At 42.0% G+C, this 13585-nt stretch overlaps 1 protein-coding gene across 3 annotated transcripts in view; it reads left to right on the top strand.

The window, feature by feature from the left end:
• vps13b (vacuolar protein sorting 13 homolog B) overlaps positions 1 to 13585 on the top strand; it is a 314335-nt gene that overhangs the window by 214745 nt on the left and 86005 nt on the right. The gene's annotated exons all lie outside the window — the stretch shown is intronic.

Here is a 13585-nt window from a genome sequence, read left to right as displayed (position 1 = left end):
CAATTATGGCTTATTAATTTTTACCCACTAGTCTGCCACAAGTTCACATGAAGCCAATTACTAATCATTGAGCAGCGCAATGCTTGTTTGCTCAAAAATCTATCATTATTATTTCCCAATACTGTGCTCTTAACTATTAGCCGTGACTATTTTGGGTGAATCCAACACATTTAAATATTTACTCACTCAGAGCAAGGCTGTTCTCTAATGTGGGCTTAGTTTACTGCGCTCTGCTCAGCTGCAGCTTTCAGGGCCCTTCCTATTGTTTACAGGACAGGGAGCTCCCAGGCGCCATTTGCCCCGTCTGACCGCTTAATGAAGCTTTCTAATGGAACACAATATAAAAATATTTACCAGCTGTGGTGAGGATGGGAGTTGTAGATGAGGGAAGGGGACAGGGGAAAGAAGAACGGGGGTAATGGGATGAAGTGAAGTGAGTTGATAGTGATTTTACTGTTATCTCCTCTTAACATTCTTTATGGGACGATGTGTGCTTAAGTGCAATGACTGCGTCAGATGACGCAGATAAAGGCCTCTGTAACCTGAAGTAGGCTTTCTCAGGCAAAGTAACAAGTTAAACTTTGTAATCATGTAATCACTGTACAATCTAAAATGGATTAGGACAACTTGGACTAATACAACCGTGTAGAAATGGATAAGAGAAAGGCGCAGTGTGAAGTTTCCTTATTTCTTTTTTGTTCTTCATTTGTTACTTGCACGGTAAGACCATGGGAGGTGCCTGCTGTGCATCTGGTCTTGATTTGGGTGATCTCTGAGCCCTCACCCTTGACTTGTAATGATTCATGGCTTGATTCTGTTGAGGGGCAGCTAACGGCTACAGAGGGTTCATCCAGGTTCAAGGCAGGATGAGAAATTTAAGCAGCTATTCTGGGAGGACTATTGGCAACTGTTTGAAAACTGCAATATGTTATCCACCCCCCCAAAAAAAAAAATTGTTAGGGTTCACCCTTCAAGAAGGGTGATTTAAATTGGATTGATCACGGTTTATTTTTTCCATTAATCTCTAAAAGCAATGAAATGTAATGCAACGTAATGTATGATGTAGCATCAGTTTTGCTCAGCTTTGCAACACCTTGGCTCACAGTGCAGTCCTGACATGCACCCGAAACATTCCTCTGTGAATTTGGTTTTCTTGTTGAGCTTCTCCAGCTGGAGGAGATGAGATTCCAAATAATGTTAAGGACACTGTGACAGTAGCCGCTGTGTTTATGTTTTTACCCCCAGGCTTTTTCCTAGTTTATACAAGTTTAGGAGCTGTCAATTTTTTGTGCAAAAATATGCATCCGACTGTTTTTATTACTTCTCTTTTTTCATCTGGATTAGGTGAAGTAGAAATTACCCACAAGGTCCAGAATGATGTAATATCAATCACTGCTTTTTGAGAAGTTAGATGTATTTGTGATAGTTCAGCTTTCATGTTTTTTTCATGTATTTCCACACATGCATTTTTAAATTCTTTTGGTCACAGTTATTAACAAGGGGAGGCTATTATGACTTTTCTGCTTTTACCTTATTTATGTCATATGCATGATACAGTGTGCCTTACTGTTTTATAGCAGTGACATTACACAGCATAACAGTATCATTAACAGTGAGCTCAGTCAGTGTGTCTTCACCTCTGTGCAGCTGCAGAGCTCGGAGGTTATACTGAATAAATGTGGTCTGGCTTTGACTTTTTTGGACATTCTGTAAAACTATTTGTACCTCCATCTATCTCAGTGTCGTAAGTCTTTTGGCAGCTGAGTCTGTCCGGCTGCTTGGCCCTTCAACAGGGAGGTTAGTATGACTTAGACATGATCAGGTCTGGTGTGTACGGATCTACAAAAACCCATTTCACAAGCTGCAGAGCCCTCTAGTGGTGTTTTGAACTAAGGCATTTAGGCCCCACTCCCACCCCCTGCTAACACATTTCACCCACTGTCATCATAGAATATCAGAAGTACATACCCTGACAGTGTTCAGAGTGTGGGTTAAGAACAGGTAGAGTCAACAATCTTCAGGTTTCATGTAATAAAGTTCAGATGTCTTTCCATTTGTAATTTCCACAGTATTAGAAACTGGATTTGGAATGTCTTTTTTTAATTCAATCCCAGCTTCAGTAATGATATTTATAGAATTTGGCATTTTTTGTTTGTTCTTATTTTATACAACCTGTTCAAAAGATTAAATTAAAACCAGGTCCCAGAACTCAAGCATCTGGTACAGGGGAGTTGTTTTTGTTGTGCTCCAACAAACCATCTCCGTTCTCACAGTCAGCACTGTCCCCAGCTAGAGTTTAAATTAAACACTGCTCTTTACTCACTCTCTCTTATTTCCAAATCCTTTCCTCTGATTTTTTTTTCTTTTTTCTTAGCATGCTGTTTGTCTTGAACAGATTCTCCACAATCCCAGGCACTCATTTCAAACGGTTCCATTGCCCCTCACAGCTGTGTTTTATTGTCTTGGTTAATGAATTTGTTTTGTAGGGGCTTTTGGGTTCCCTGGCAGTGGTGAGGCAAGACACTCGTTCAGGCAGCGCATTCAAGTGTTGTGTGTGATTTCAGTCATTTCTAGACACTGTGCTGTGTTCAAAGGAGTCTGTCCACACATACACATTGTAATGGCCTTTCCATGCATACATACAGATGTTAGATTTTTATTTTCTCATAATCTCTTTCATACCCTCTTATTGTGCTTTATCGACAGTTACCAGTTTCCACTTAAAATGATTGAGATGCAAAACGTGCTTCTTTATGACCGAACAGCTGATTTCTAAGCACTAGATAAGCAGATGTGTTGCTCCTTGAATCACTTCATCGTAGGGATGTTTATTGCAGCATTATGATCCATCATTTTTTGTGCTCGATGTTAATGATGATAAAGTGAGGCTGAGTTCAGTTTAAGCAGCAGGAGGACCCTCAGCCAGGGAGCTATGAATAGATGATGGAGCAGTTTGTGGTACTTATCTCACTGCTATGTCATCAGCTGTGTCACCAAGCAACACAGAAATGCAGACCCATACCACACACACACACACACACACACACACACACACACACACACACACACACACACACACTCTGTCATACACATTGTTTCCACATTCTCAACATGGTAACTGTATTCTGCTTTTATTTGGGAGCCAGGACTCTTAATGGTTCTTTATGACTGAACAGCTGACCCGTGTGTGTGTGTGTGTGTGTGTGTGTGTGTGTGTGTGTGTGTGTGTGTGTGTGTGTGTGTGTGTGTGTGTGTGTGTGTGTGTGTGTGTGTCAGCTCTGCTATGACGTTATTTGTTCTCTAGAAGACAGAGTAAAAGATTTAGATGACAGTGTGTGAAAGTGTGCAAGTTTGTTCCTGACAGTCTTTCAGTTATTCTGTATCATTTTCTGATTTTACTGTGTGCCTTTTATACGCTTGCTACAGTAATAAGCAAACATATTATTTTAGCAGTGATAATAATACTTTTTTATTTTTATCACTCTCTTTCACACACACACAGACACACATAGTAAAAAAAGCACATACAGAGGCAGCCCGGGTCAGCCATGTGCTCGTACCACAGTGTTAGAGGAAAATACCCTCTGGTGCAGGGGAAGTCCCGGTCGGCTTCATCTTCCACCTCATCCTGGGATGATTACACGCATGGGAAACGGGGATTTAGACTTCCTCCAACACTCATGTACACACACACACACACACAAACAAACACACATATATCCCCACTGATGCCAGTGCCCACACAAACATGTAAAGGGTTGTATACAGGTTTACAAGATGTTATCAGGTTGGACTGTCTGAAGTATAAATCCTAGAAAATACATCAAGTTCCCAGTCACCCATTATTGCCTTCTCTCTGTTTACCTTGTCCAACTTTCTTTCCCACACTGTCTATCCCATTCAATCTTTTCTCCATCGTGGAACTGGCACGTCTGCTTGCTGGAAGAGTGTTGGCTCTTCCATAGCTAGCTAGTTACTGGACTAAATGGCTGCTATTGGGCAGGGTTCCTCCTCTGGAGACAATAATACTGTGCTGTTACATCTGTTTAGTCTTAAATGTCTACCCTTAAGGAGGCATAGTGGCTTTTTTTTCCTGAAATAATTGTCCACACAGCCACACTCAACTACACTTACTAGATTTAAAAACTGTCCCTTATAAAAAAAAACGAGTTTAGTGTGTTTTATGGTTTAAAATAAAATGTCATAGTGTCATGTATACTGATGTGCCATACTGTTTCGTGATGGGGCCTCCTCAGAGCTCCCATTAGTCTGGGATTACATGAGCAAACAGAATACAGTTCTGTGACAGGTCATCCTTTCAAATATCTTGAGAATTTTGCATAATGTTAAGTATAATAACCAAATAAAAGTAACTCACTCTTACCAAATACTGCTAAATGTTACTGTGGGAGCGTGGAAGCTTGATGGCCTGTATATATAGCTCTCTTTCACGTAGGAGTGTTAGCTGGATGTCAAAAGCACGTAGGACAGCTTATCTTAGCCACGGTGCTGTTGACAAGCTTGGCTCAGCGAGCGACCTGCGGCCGAATCCTCGTCTGTATATGTTTAAAGTAAACCGTTTCCCAAGCCACTCCTCTTTGTGATGAGTGTTTCATATTGTCTTGTAGCTGTTGAGCTTTGAGAACTCGAGTATCTTTCTTGACCTCTGATCTTTCCAGGACAGTAAGGTGTCAGAGGATCTTTTCAGTGCTCTGCTGGCCAACAGAAATAAGGAGACATGAAATGAGGGTAAAAATCTAAAGCATGGAAAAGTAACAGAGCAGACAGTGGAGACAGCTTGAGAGAGGTTTGCCAAATGAGAGAAGAAGGAAGAGAGTAAGGAAGAAATGTTCAAAGATGAGTACAGCGTCTGAATGTGGTGTTTGCTTTGATTCCTGTCTCCGTCCAAAGAATTTGTCTGTAAAGCTGGGAGCTGATGTTCCTGAGAGGTCAGCTCTTAACCAGTCAACCTGGCTATTAACCCTCTCTGAGGGCCAGATTCCTTTCACCCTGACCTTTTCCCATCCTGCTTAGCACTATTTTCATTCGCCCGGTTGCTGCTGAGAGGAATAATAAATAAAGCTCCTTGTGCAGCTGTCTCCTTTTCCATTTTGGCTGCCTTAGATCTGTAAAGTAAGTGTCGTCTCAGCTTATCTTAAACATACATATTTTCATAGCCAATGTTCATCTTGCTGCCCTTCTTTTGTTATGAAACCATATCTTTTTCTTTTTTTCCCTGTGTCTAACTGACCCTTCTGTGTGAATCAACTGCTAATTGACAGCCAGTCATAACAGCTCACCTTCCCTGTTCAGCCTCTGCACTCCAACCAACCTTCTTCTCAGAGCATAACCGTGGCACATTCTTAAATTGGCCCCTTGGAAACTCAATCTATTTGAGATCAGTAGCAGCTGAATTTGCTCTCTCCTCAATCGGTTTTGGCAAAATTGGCGTGAAAACTCCAGATAAAATCACAAAGCTCGGAATTCTGTTAGAGCAGGGAAACAAATGGTGCCTTTGAGGAAAGGCAGGAGGCCCCCGCCGTGAACCCAGAGATCGAGTGACAACTCAGGTGAGCAGGAGTGCCCTCTCTCTCTGCCTGCAAGGGAAACAGGGTCATAAACCCAGGGGACTAGTAAAAGCAATGTGCAGGCCAGCTAGCAGACACTATGGTAGATTTTGTTCAGTGTAAAAACACAGAATTTTTGTCCAGTGAAGTGAAAAGAGGAAATAGTTGTGGGGGTATTTTTTCTTCCATCCACCTGTAAAAGCAAGATTCCACCTAGAAAAACAGGTGATGGGGAAGATTAAGTAACTCGAACATTGCAATAAAAGTGTGAGTGTGTAGTGTCTTTGTTATTCTCCTTTTTCTTTCTTGTCTTTTTGCGTTATGTTCTGCAGAAGCATTGAGTTCTGCTAAAACAAAATGCGACATCCTTAATTCAGTTAATTGAAAGATTCACAAGAGGTCATTCAGCGACGAGAGTAGTTGTAATGTGTACTGCATTATGGCGTGAGTTATTGTGCCACATGTGTTCTTAATGTTAGTGATGGAGGAACCGAGCATTATTCCATGTATACAAGAACTGTTATCTATCAGTACATTTGTGAACTGAATATGTTTAAGTTTGCGACTGGAACCGAAACCTGATAGCAGCGTGTAAAACCCACATGAAGTCAAGGTAATGACAGATATGCACGGGTAAGTTCCATGTAGTCACCGGAGACACAACTGAAAAACGTAGCTCAGATGGTTTAAATAATCAGGACGTGGGCTTGATTTTGTACTTCACCTGCTTCAGTTTGTCTTCTTGGATGAGCTCCAGTGTACATGTCAAAAATGAATCACCAGATGCCCCCTCACACAGGTGTTTCCTTCCATGTAAGCTGCTTCTGAATCCCCCCAGCCATCCATGCAGTCAGTTTATCATTACTTTGAACATGTGAAATTGTTTGTTCTCCTAAAATGAGCCTTTGAGCTACGTTCATGTTCATTTTTCTGTCTGCAGATCATTTTTTTTGTTAGTTTAGCCTTGTCCTCTACAGTATGTTTCCATTATCAGGGTCCTTCTTGGTCAGCCAAGTCAGGGGATAGGGGGTCTTACATAATTCTCCTTTGAGAGCCTAACATGCAGAACCCGAGAGCTTTTGTCTCACTCGACCCTCGTAGCTAATCCAGGCACAAATTACAGGAAGATTACTTCAATCCTCCTGCTGTAAATAGACAGAGAGCCAGGATTGTTTTTGTCTTCATGCCACTTTTGAGTTTTCAGTGCAGTCTTAAGTGCATATTTGTGTGTGTCTCCTCACTTATGAAGCAGTGCGCTCTTACTGTGTCTCTTTTCGAAATTGTGAGCGTGTATGTGCGGGCTTCCTGGAGCGTGAGCTGATCACAGCAGCATCGCTCCCAATCTTGTATAAGACCACCTGGTGAGCATCTGCCTCCTACACCTCCCACCCTGTCCTGCTCCAAACAGCCTCACATCACCTCAGGACTCTGTTGTTTTCCCCTGCTGTTACTCTCTGCTCACAAACTTGTAACTAAAGCAGAGAATACAGAGATGGCTGGCAGGCAGCACAAGTTTCAGAAGAACACTCCACGACTTAATGAAAGGCATTTCTGCAGCTTTTTGAAGTCTCTTAGACATTTGCTTTCTTGAACCGCCAAGGTCATGCTGAAGACAATGCAGTTTGAGGTTTCTTTTGTTGTTTGTTTGTTGAAAACATAGCGCCAAAGCTAATGATGTATGGCCAAAACCTCGGATGAGAAATCTTAAGGTACTTTGCTGCTTTATTCTTTATTGTGAGACCATGAGCGACGGTGCGTGTCACACTTTGCTTTGCCAGTGAAAATGTAACGAGCGATGAGATGTGTCAAGAACGCAAAATCGCTGCCAGTGTCTTCACAGAGACACCACTGGTCTAACATCTAAAGTCAAGCTCCGAGATGTCTCACAGTAGCTCAGCGAAAGGGACTTTTATGCCCACTTTCAGAAACAACTTTGACCACCGTTAATCTCACCTCACTCAGGGACTTTTGGTATATACTGGAGCCTGTATTTTAGATTAGAAAATTGCTCCCACACAGATCTCAAAAATAAACAGGGATGGTGAGGGCTAACGAGAGCCAGTTGTGCTCTGCTCCATCCCTGTGGAAAAACAGAAGAAAAGTACGTCTGATGAATATTCTGCTGCTGTGGGGGCTAGGATCATAGCGGCTCAGAGAAAAGACAGACCCCAGGGTGCTTCTGTCTCACTGTGACTTCTCATCATGGTTTTTTCCCCCTCATCTGGCCTTCAAGTTATTGTAAACAGGTACCCGGTAAAATGTTACGAGCCTGGGTGCAGTTGTTTAGGTATATCGGACGGGAGTCGGTATGTTTTCATATTAAGTGCATAAAGGCCATCAGGCGACATTTATCAGCGGTGTTCGAGCTGCCAAGTCCTCCATTTAGCTTTAAAATTTCACTTTTGTAACTCTGCTTATTTAGTTTATCTTGTATCATGTTCATTATTAATGATGGAAGCATTTGGTGATAAAGTCTGTTCAGCAGTGTCTGATTGCAGCCAAGAGATTATGTCGGATGAGCAGAGAGAGTCTGTGTATCATTTCTGAATACTTGCATCATGACGGTCGGGCCACTTTCCCTCCTTTGTTTGTTTTCACTAACACACTTGTGTTGTTAATCTAGAAATTGTCTTGTGCCGTCTTTTGAACGCTTCCTTCGGCGAGTTAGGCAACTGCATTGCATCCTGATTATATAAAGAGCTTGTGCTATTGTTGCGATATGGGGTAATTCCTGCACGTCCTCACAGTCACCCCTAACCTAAGCAGTAGATTTGATTGGTGCGACATAATTGTGAGGATTTGGGTTTAGATGGTGGATCTGACGGGGGTGACTGAAGCAATACATCTCCTGTTGAGCTTTAAGGGTGGTGTCTGTCAAACTTTTTAAATCATTCTTGATTGCCAGAGATTTGGAGCGGGGCACGGTGGGTTTGGCGAGCTTCTCCAAGGGCCTGGAGTCACACTGGGAAGGCCTCGGGCTTAAACTCAACGTGTTGAGCACACTACTGTAGCCTGCGTAATGTCAGCGCTCTGGATGCTGCTCTGATGTACTAAGCAATGGCAATCTGCATTCTATTTGTAGCAAAATATTTGTAAGCAAGCTAATGTCGTGAGCAGGCATGAGAGAAAAACGTTTTTGAAGTTCAATTATAAAACAGAGGCTTTGGTCGCCACATCTTCCAGAGCCAGGTCTTTGTTGAGAAGCAAACTGTAGTTCCCCAGATGGACTACATTAACTCGCTCTCTTTACAGTTGTTCTTTCCATTCTCCCGCCTTTATCATTTCGCATCTTTGTTTCTGGGCCAGAGCTTTTCCAAACTATAGGGCAGCTGGAAACCAAAGAACATCATCTCTGTATTCATGTTCTTGTCGGTTCATCTTTCCTTTGTTTTTTCAGTTAGGTGTTTCACAAGCCCCTCTCTCATGCTCCTCTGTTTAGACCAGCCATCTCCTCGCTTCTGCCCCAGTCGGTCTTTCCGGATGAAAAGTGTTCCAACTGACCCAGTGCTTTAGGAATGTCAACATGCATAAATTATTACTGTCACCGCAGTGTTTGCTTTCCCCCTGTGAGTCACGTGGCATCAAAGGAGCGAGAGATTCTCTGACATGGTAAGCAAAATATTCCCACATTGTTATTCCTTTGGTCCACACCAATAGATGGAGAAATGGAGTAAGGAGAGATATCTGGGGACCTGGAGCGTGGAAGGAAAAAACAAAATGGTTCGGATATTGTCTCTCGTGTTCCTTTGAGAAACATGTTGCTAAACCCTGGCGGAGTAAACCCACCCACCAGCATTACTGGGTGGAGGGAGCTTGTTAAAATGGCCCCACTTGGCGCCCTGAGCTTTGGAGTACACTGTTTAAAGTACAGTCGACAGTCACGCCGAAGCACTCGGCATCCATTTGCGAGCTCTGGGGTCACGACCTTCCTTTACCTCTTTGTTGTGGTTCAGTTAAAGTGCATAGCAGGTTGCCTTTGTTATTGAAACAAAGTTTAGTGTGCTAAATGACTGCCTTTGATGCCCTTTCTTGTTCTGCATTATGGCGTACAAAGCAGTGACTTCATATTATAAATGTCTTCCCTCCTCTGTTTTCCTCAAGAAAATAAGCAAGTGAGTTGTGGTTTCTAATGGCATGTGGTAAAGTATTATTGTTATTTTGATTAAGATGAGGTATTGCTGCATTGAAGTTTTCCTTCATTGGCACAATAACACAGAGGCCTGCTATCAGCTTTATGCTTCTGGTAAACAAAAGTGGGTAGCACAGCAGGGGCTTAACATATAAACTTTGATGTAGTCAAGATACAGAAGTTAATTTCAATGTAGGCATTTTGCAAGCAAGTAGCTGAACTGAATAGTGCTGTCAGAAAGATTTAGTAATGACTTCCCGTGTTTTTCAATGGGAATTCTACTGGAGTTACAAGAGAACATGGGAAAAATGTGATAAACCATTTTTCTGCTAAAAATGCATGAAAAGTGGCTCAGTTCCCTAAGCTGACCTCACCTGGCTGCTATGGCTACTGCAACAGCCTGTCATTCACTGGAGGAATTCAAGCTGAAGCATTTCACTAATAAATCAAGAAATCTCTGTATGCCTCTCTGTGTGCTCTACACATATCTCATCAACCATTCATCCAGTCTGCTTCAAACGTGGCCAGTGTATTGCTTGGGGATAAAGGAATTTTAGTCTCATTTAGTGCTATTTTTGTGGGTTTTTATCCTGTTGCACCATTTCAGTCTGGGAACTTTTGGGAATCCTTGTATTATAAGAACCTGAATGTAGTCGGACTACAGTTTGGATATGTGGCTATTAAATGGGCCGTCTTGAAAGGAATAATAGTCACCTTTGTTACTTGGATCGTATTTATTTTATTCTTTCCTGTCGACTACCATGGACTTCCCTACCATCTTAAAAATCCAGATTTTCATGTTCTCTGATCCCTGATCCCGAATGGCAACTTTCTTTTCATTCATCTGGAAAGCATCAACTGCATATGTGATATTCAAATGTAAAAAGTATGCTGTCATATTTGACTAGCCAGCCAGCACTGTGAACGGGTGGCATTTGGATGATGTGACACTTGCTTCCGAGTCTTAGCCTTTCTTTAGCAAGCTGTTCTGAGTTACACTGATAGAAATGGGGTCAGGAGTCACACAGATGCACTGTGATATGATTGGCACTCAGGAGACTCATGGTTTCACACTTTGGGGATTATCCTTCATTTTCCAGAATGCTCTGCCTGGAGACTCTGATGGGATGACCTCACGATTGGCTGGTGGGGGTTCGGGTGTGGAGGGATGTGTATGTGTATGTGTGCGTAGTTGCACGTTCATGATCACGATCACCTAAGTCCAGAGGAAGATTGCATTGGGATCTGGAAAGAGCGTTTCCAGTGAAGCCATTATATAATATAATAGAAAGTAATAGCTGGAAAAGGGGATTCCAGCTGGGACTGGTCCTGTAGTTACAGTCAATGTTTGTATTTTAAATTTATTGCCCTCAATAATTGAATAAATTGGTATAAAGTTAATGCATATAGAGGTATATGTTTTCTTTGTATACATGCTGTTTTTTTCCAGTTAGTAGGTACAATAGGGATCTAACTAAGCTGCAAGAAGAAGAAGCAGCAAGTTAAAGTGATTGAATAGCCACTGACTTCATGTGTGTTTATGCGTACATGTTTGTGAATACACTGATTGAATGCACGAACTTATGAACACTGTGCATTTGGCACGTTTTTTCATTGTCTCTCTTCCTGCGTGGCTCTGATTGTGTTCTCCATCATCCCTTATTCCACTTGTAAGCACATCTAAATATAGACCAAAAATTTGCTTAGGGGGCACTCTGCTAGTAGTGGTGGTTAAAGAGAAGATGGGGTATTTGCTGTAATTGTAAATGCATGTGTACAGCCTACGTTTGGGAAGGGAGAAAAGCATAAAGAGCGTCTGGCAGGTTCTGCTGGCTCGCTCTTTCCCAGCTGCTATGCAGCTTATTTGTCCCTTCCAATGTCGGGTGCTCCTCGGAGGGGATGTTTTGCCTTTGCTGAATACCTTTTCAAATACCTCCTTACCTCAATGCAAGTTTCACTCGCTTAACTTAACACACATGGAGACAAGTCCAGGCCCTTTCTGCCTTCTCTCTCCTCCTCATTGCTTGGAAAGTCTGACATTTCTACAGAAAAGAAATGCACACATCCTGTCCTCATTATGGCAGAGAAAGGAAGGGGATCTGGCTAGGCCAATCCTATGGAAGCCCCACACATGAGCCCAGTTGAACAGAACAGGCAGGCAGGCATGCTGCTGCGTTTTATATGGCTCTTGTTCTTAGCCTTTGATGACACTGTTTAGAATAGGAAATATCTAATAAGTCAAGTATTCTGTCTAATGTGCTGCCAGTGGGTTTAGTGTTTGCCTGGAGGTCTTGAAACACTATCTCCGCCACAGCAATAATATACATTTAAAATTCTCATTGGAGTGTGTGGAAGGGAGTGATGCAGAGAAAGAGAGGGGGCAGCTGAGAGTACATGCTGTAATAGCAACCATGTGCAGACTGGAGCAGATGAGGGTGGGAGAGAATGGGACACACCTTGGGTCTGTCTCCTGTGTTTTACAATTCATCATGTTTCAAAAGACAGCAGTAGCTAATCGAAACTGACGTTGTTCCTGTTTACATGGATGGGAAACACTGGGGATAGGCCTCAGTCATGGTGTAACTGTGGTGTTGGAACTGGTGAGTAACTGACTACTCATGCTGCGTCTAACAAACCTGTAGAGTATAAGAGGAGGGATTTTTTTGATGTGAAGTAGTGGTCAAACACACCAGACCCACCTTATATGCTTACATGAGATCTGTTTGCATTCTTTCATTTTTTCCTTTTTTCTTACGTCAGCCTCTGCTCCACTTTAACAAAGTGCTTCTGTGTGTTGTGATCCAAACAGTTTTTCTTAGCATCTAGAAATGTTTCCACACATTTGGGAATTTTTTCAAAAAGTCAAATCATTTGGATATTCCAGCTATATATGTCAGTTCTGGAAACATGTCCAGCAAGTGATTTGGTAGGTAGCATTTAGTTTTAGTTATTTGTCTCATATCTATCCCATGGGAGCTAATGGCAGCTTCTTTGTAGCCTTGGAAGATGGCATTCTTTGGTAGCAGAATAAAGATGCCTGTTTTCATTGTCACTTGAAATCCAGCAACAGTGCTCGCGTTGATTTATATCATCTGTCACTGCAAGCTTTTTATTGCCACAACGGCTGGAACCCTCCCGACATCCGTTAGCTGGAGCCAAGCATAAAATCTCAGCTGCTTCATACACAATACCACAGTAACTACACAAAACATTTTGATTTTCTGGGGTGAGGCTCTTTTTTTGTAGACATTTCCAATATTGTAAGAAGTGCAAAATGATTTTTAGACCACAGTAAAAAGTCCCAGAGCATGCCTTTAATGTCTCTGTGGCTGTACGATGCTTCCCTTCTTTGGTCAATTTGTCCATGGATTCAATCAAATGAGTTATTTGATTTGTGTTCTCTCATAAAGCCAGGACCAACACAAGAAACTGATTTATAGATTAAAAAAAACAAAACAGCAAATGTTCTCCAGTTTCATTTGCTTCCCTTATCTCCATGGTGATGCTAACACACCAACTTGCTTTGGTTTGAGATAAGGTCATGTCTTTTATTGCAAACAGACTTCTCTTTTTTAAACCATAATTTTTTATCATAAAGTGGTAATTATTATTGTGTATTTACACTCTTTACCTTATAATTTCATGGCTTGCACAGGTTAGTAGCCATACTGCTTACGTTAGCTGCTGGTAGCTGTTATCAATTTACAAAAAGCAAACATGATAAAGCTAAGATACATTACCTAGACTTTTATGGTTTTCTTTCTTTGCATGTCAGTGAACAACAGGTCCGCCCTTACAAGGGTGGGGGTACTAGTACATCCATTAATCCATCCATCCTCCTCTGCTTATCCAGTTCAGTTGGTTTGCATTCATTCTAGTGATGGATTTT

The sequence above is a fragment of the Astatotilapia calliptera genome, chromosome 11 (genome assembly GCF_900246225.1).
Source record: "Astatotilapia calliptera chromosome 11, fAstCal1.2, whole genome shotgun sequence".
NCBI classification, from domain to species: domain Eukaryota; kingdom Metazoa; phylum Chordata; class Actinopteri; order Cichliformes; family Cichlidae; genus Astatotilapia; species Astatotilapia calliptera.
This window is presented reverse-complemented; position numbering and strand designations above follow the sequence as displayed.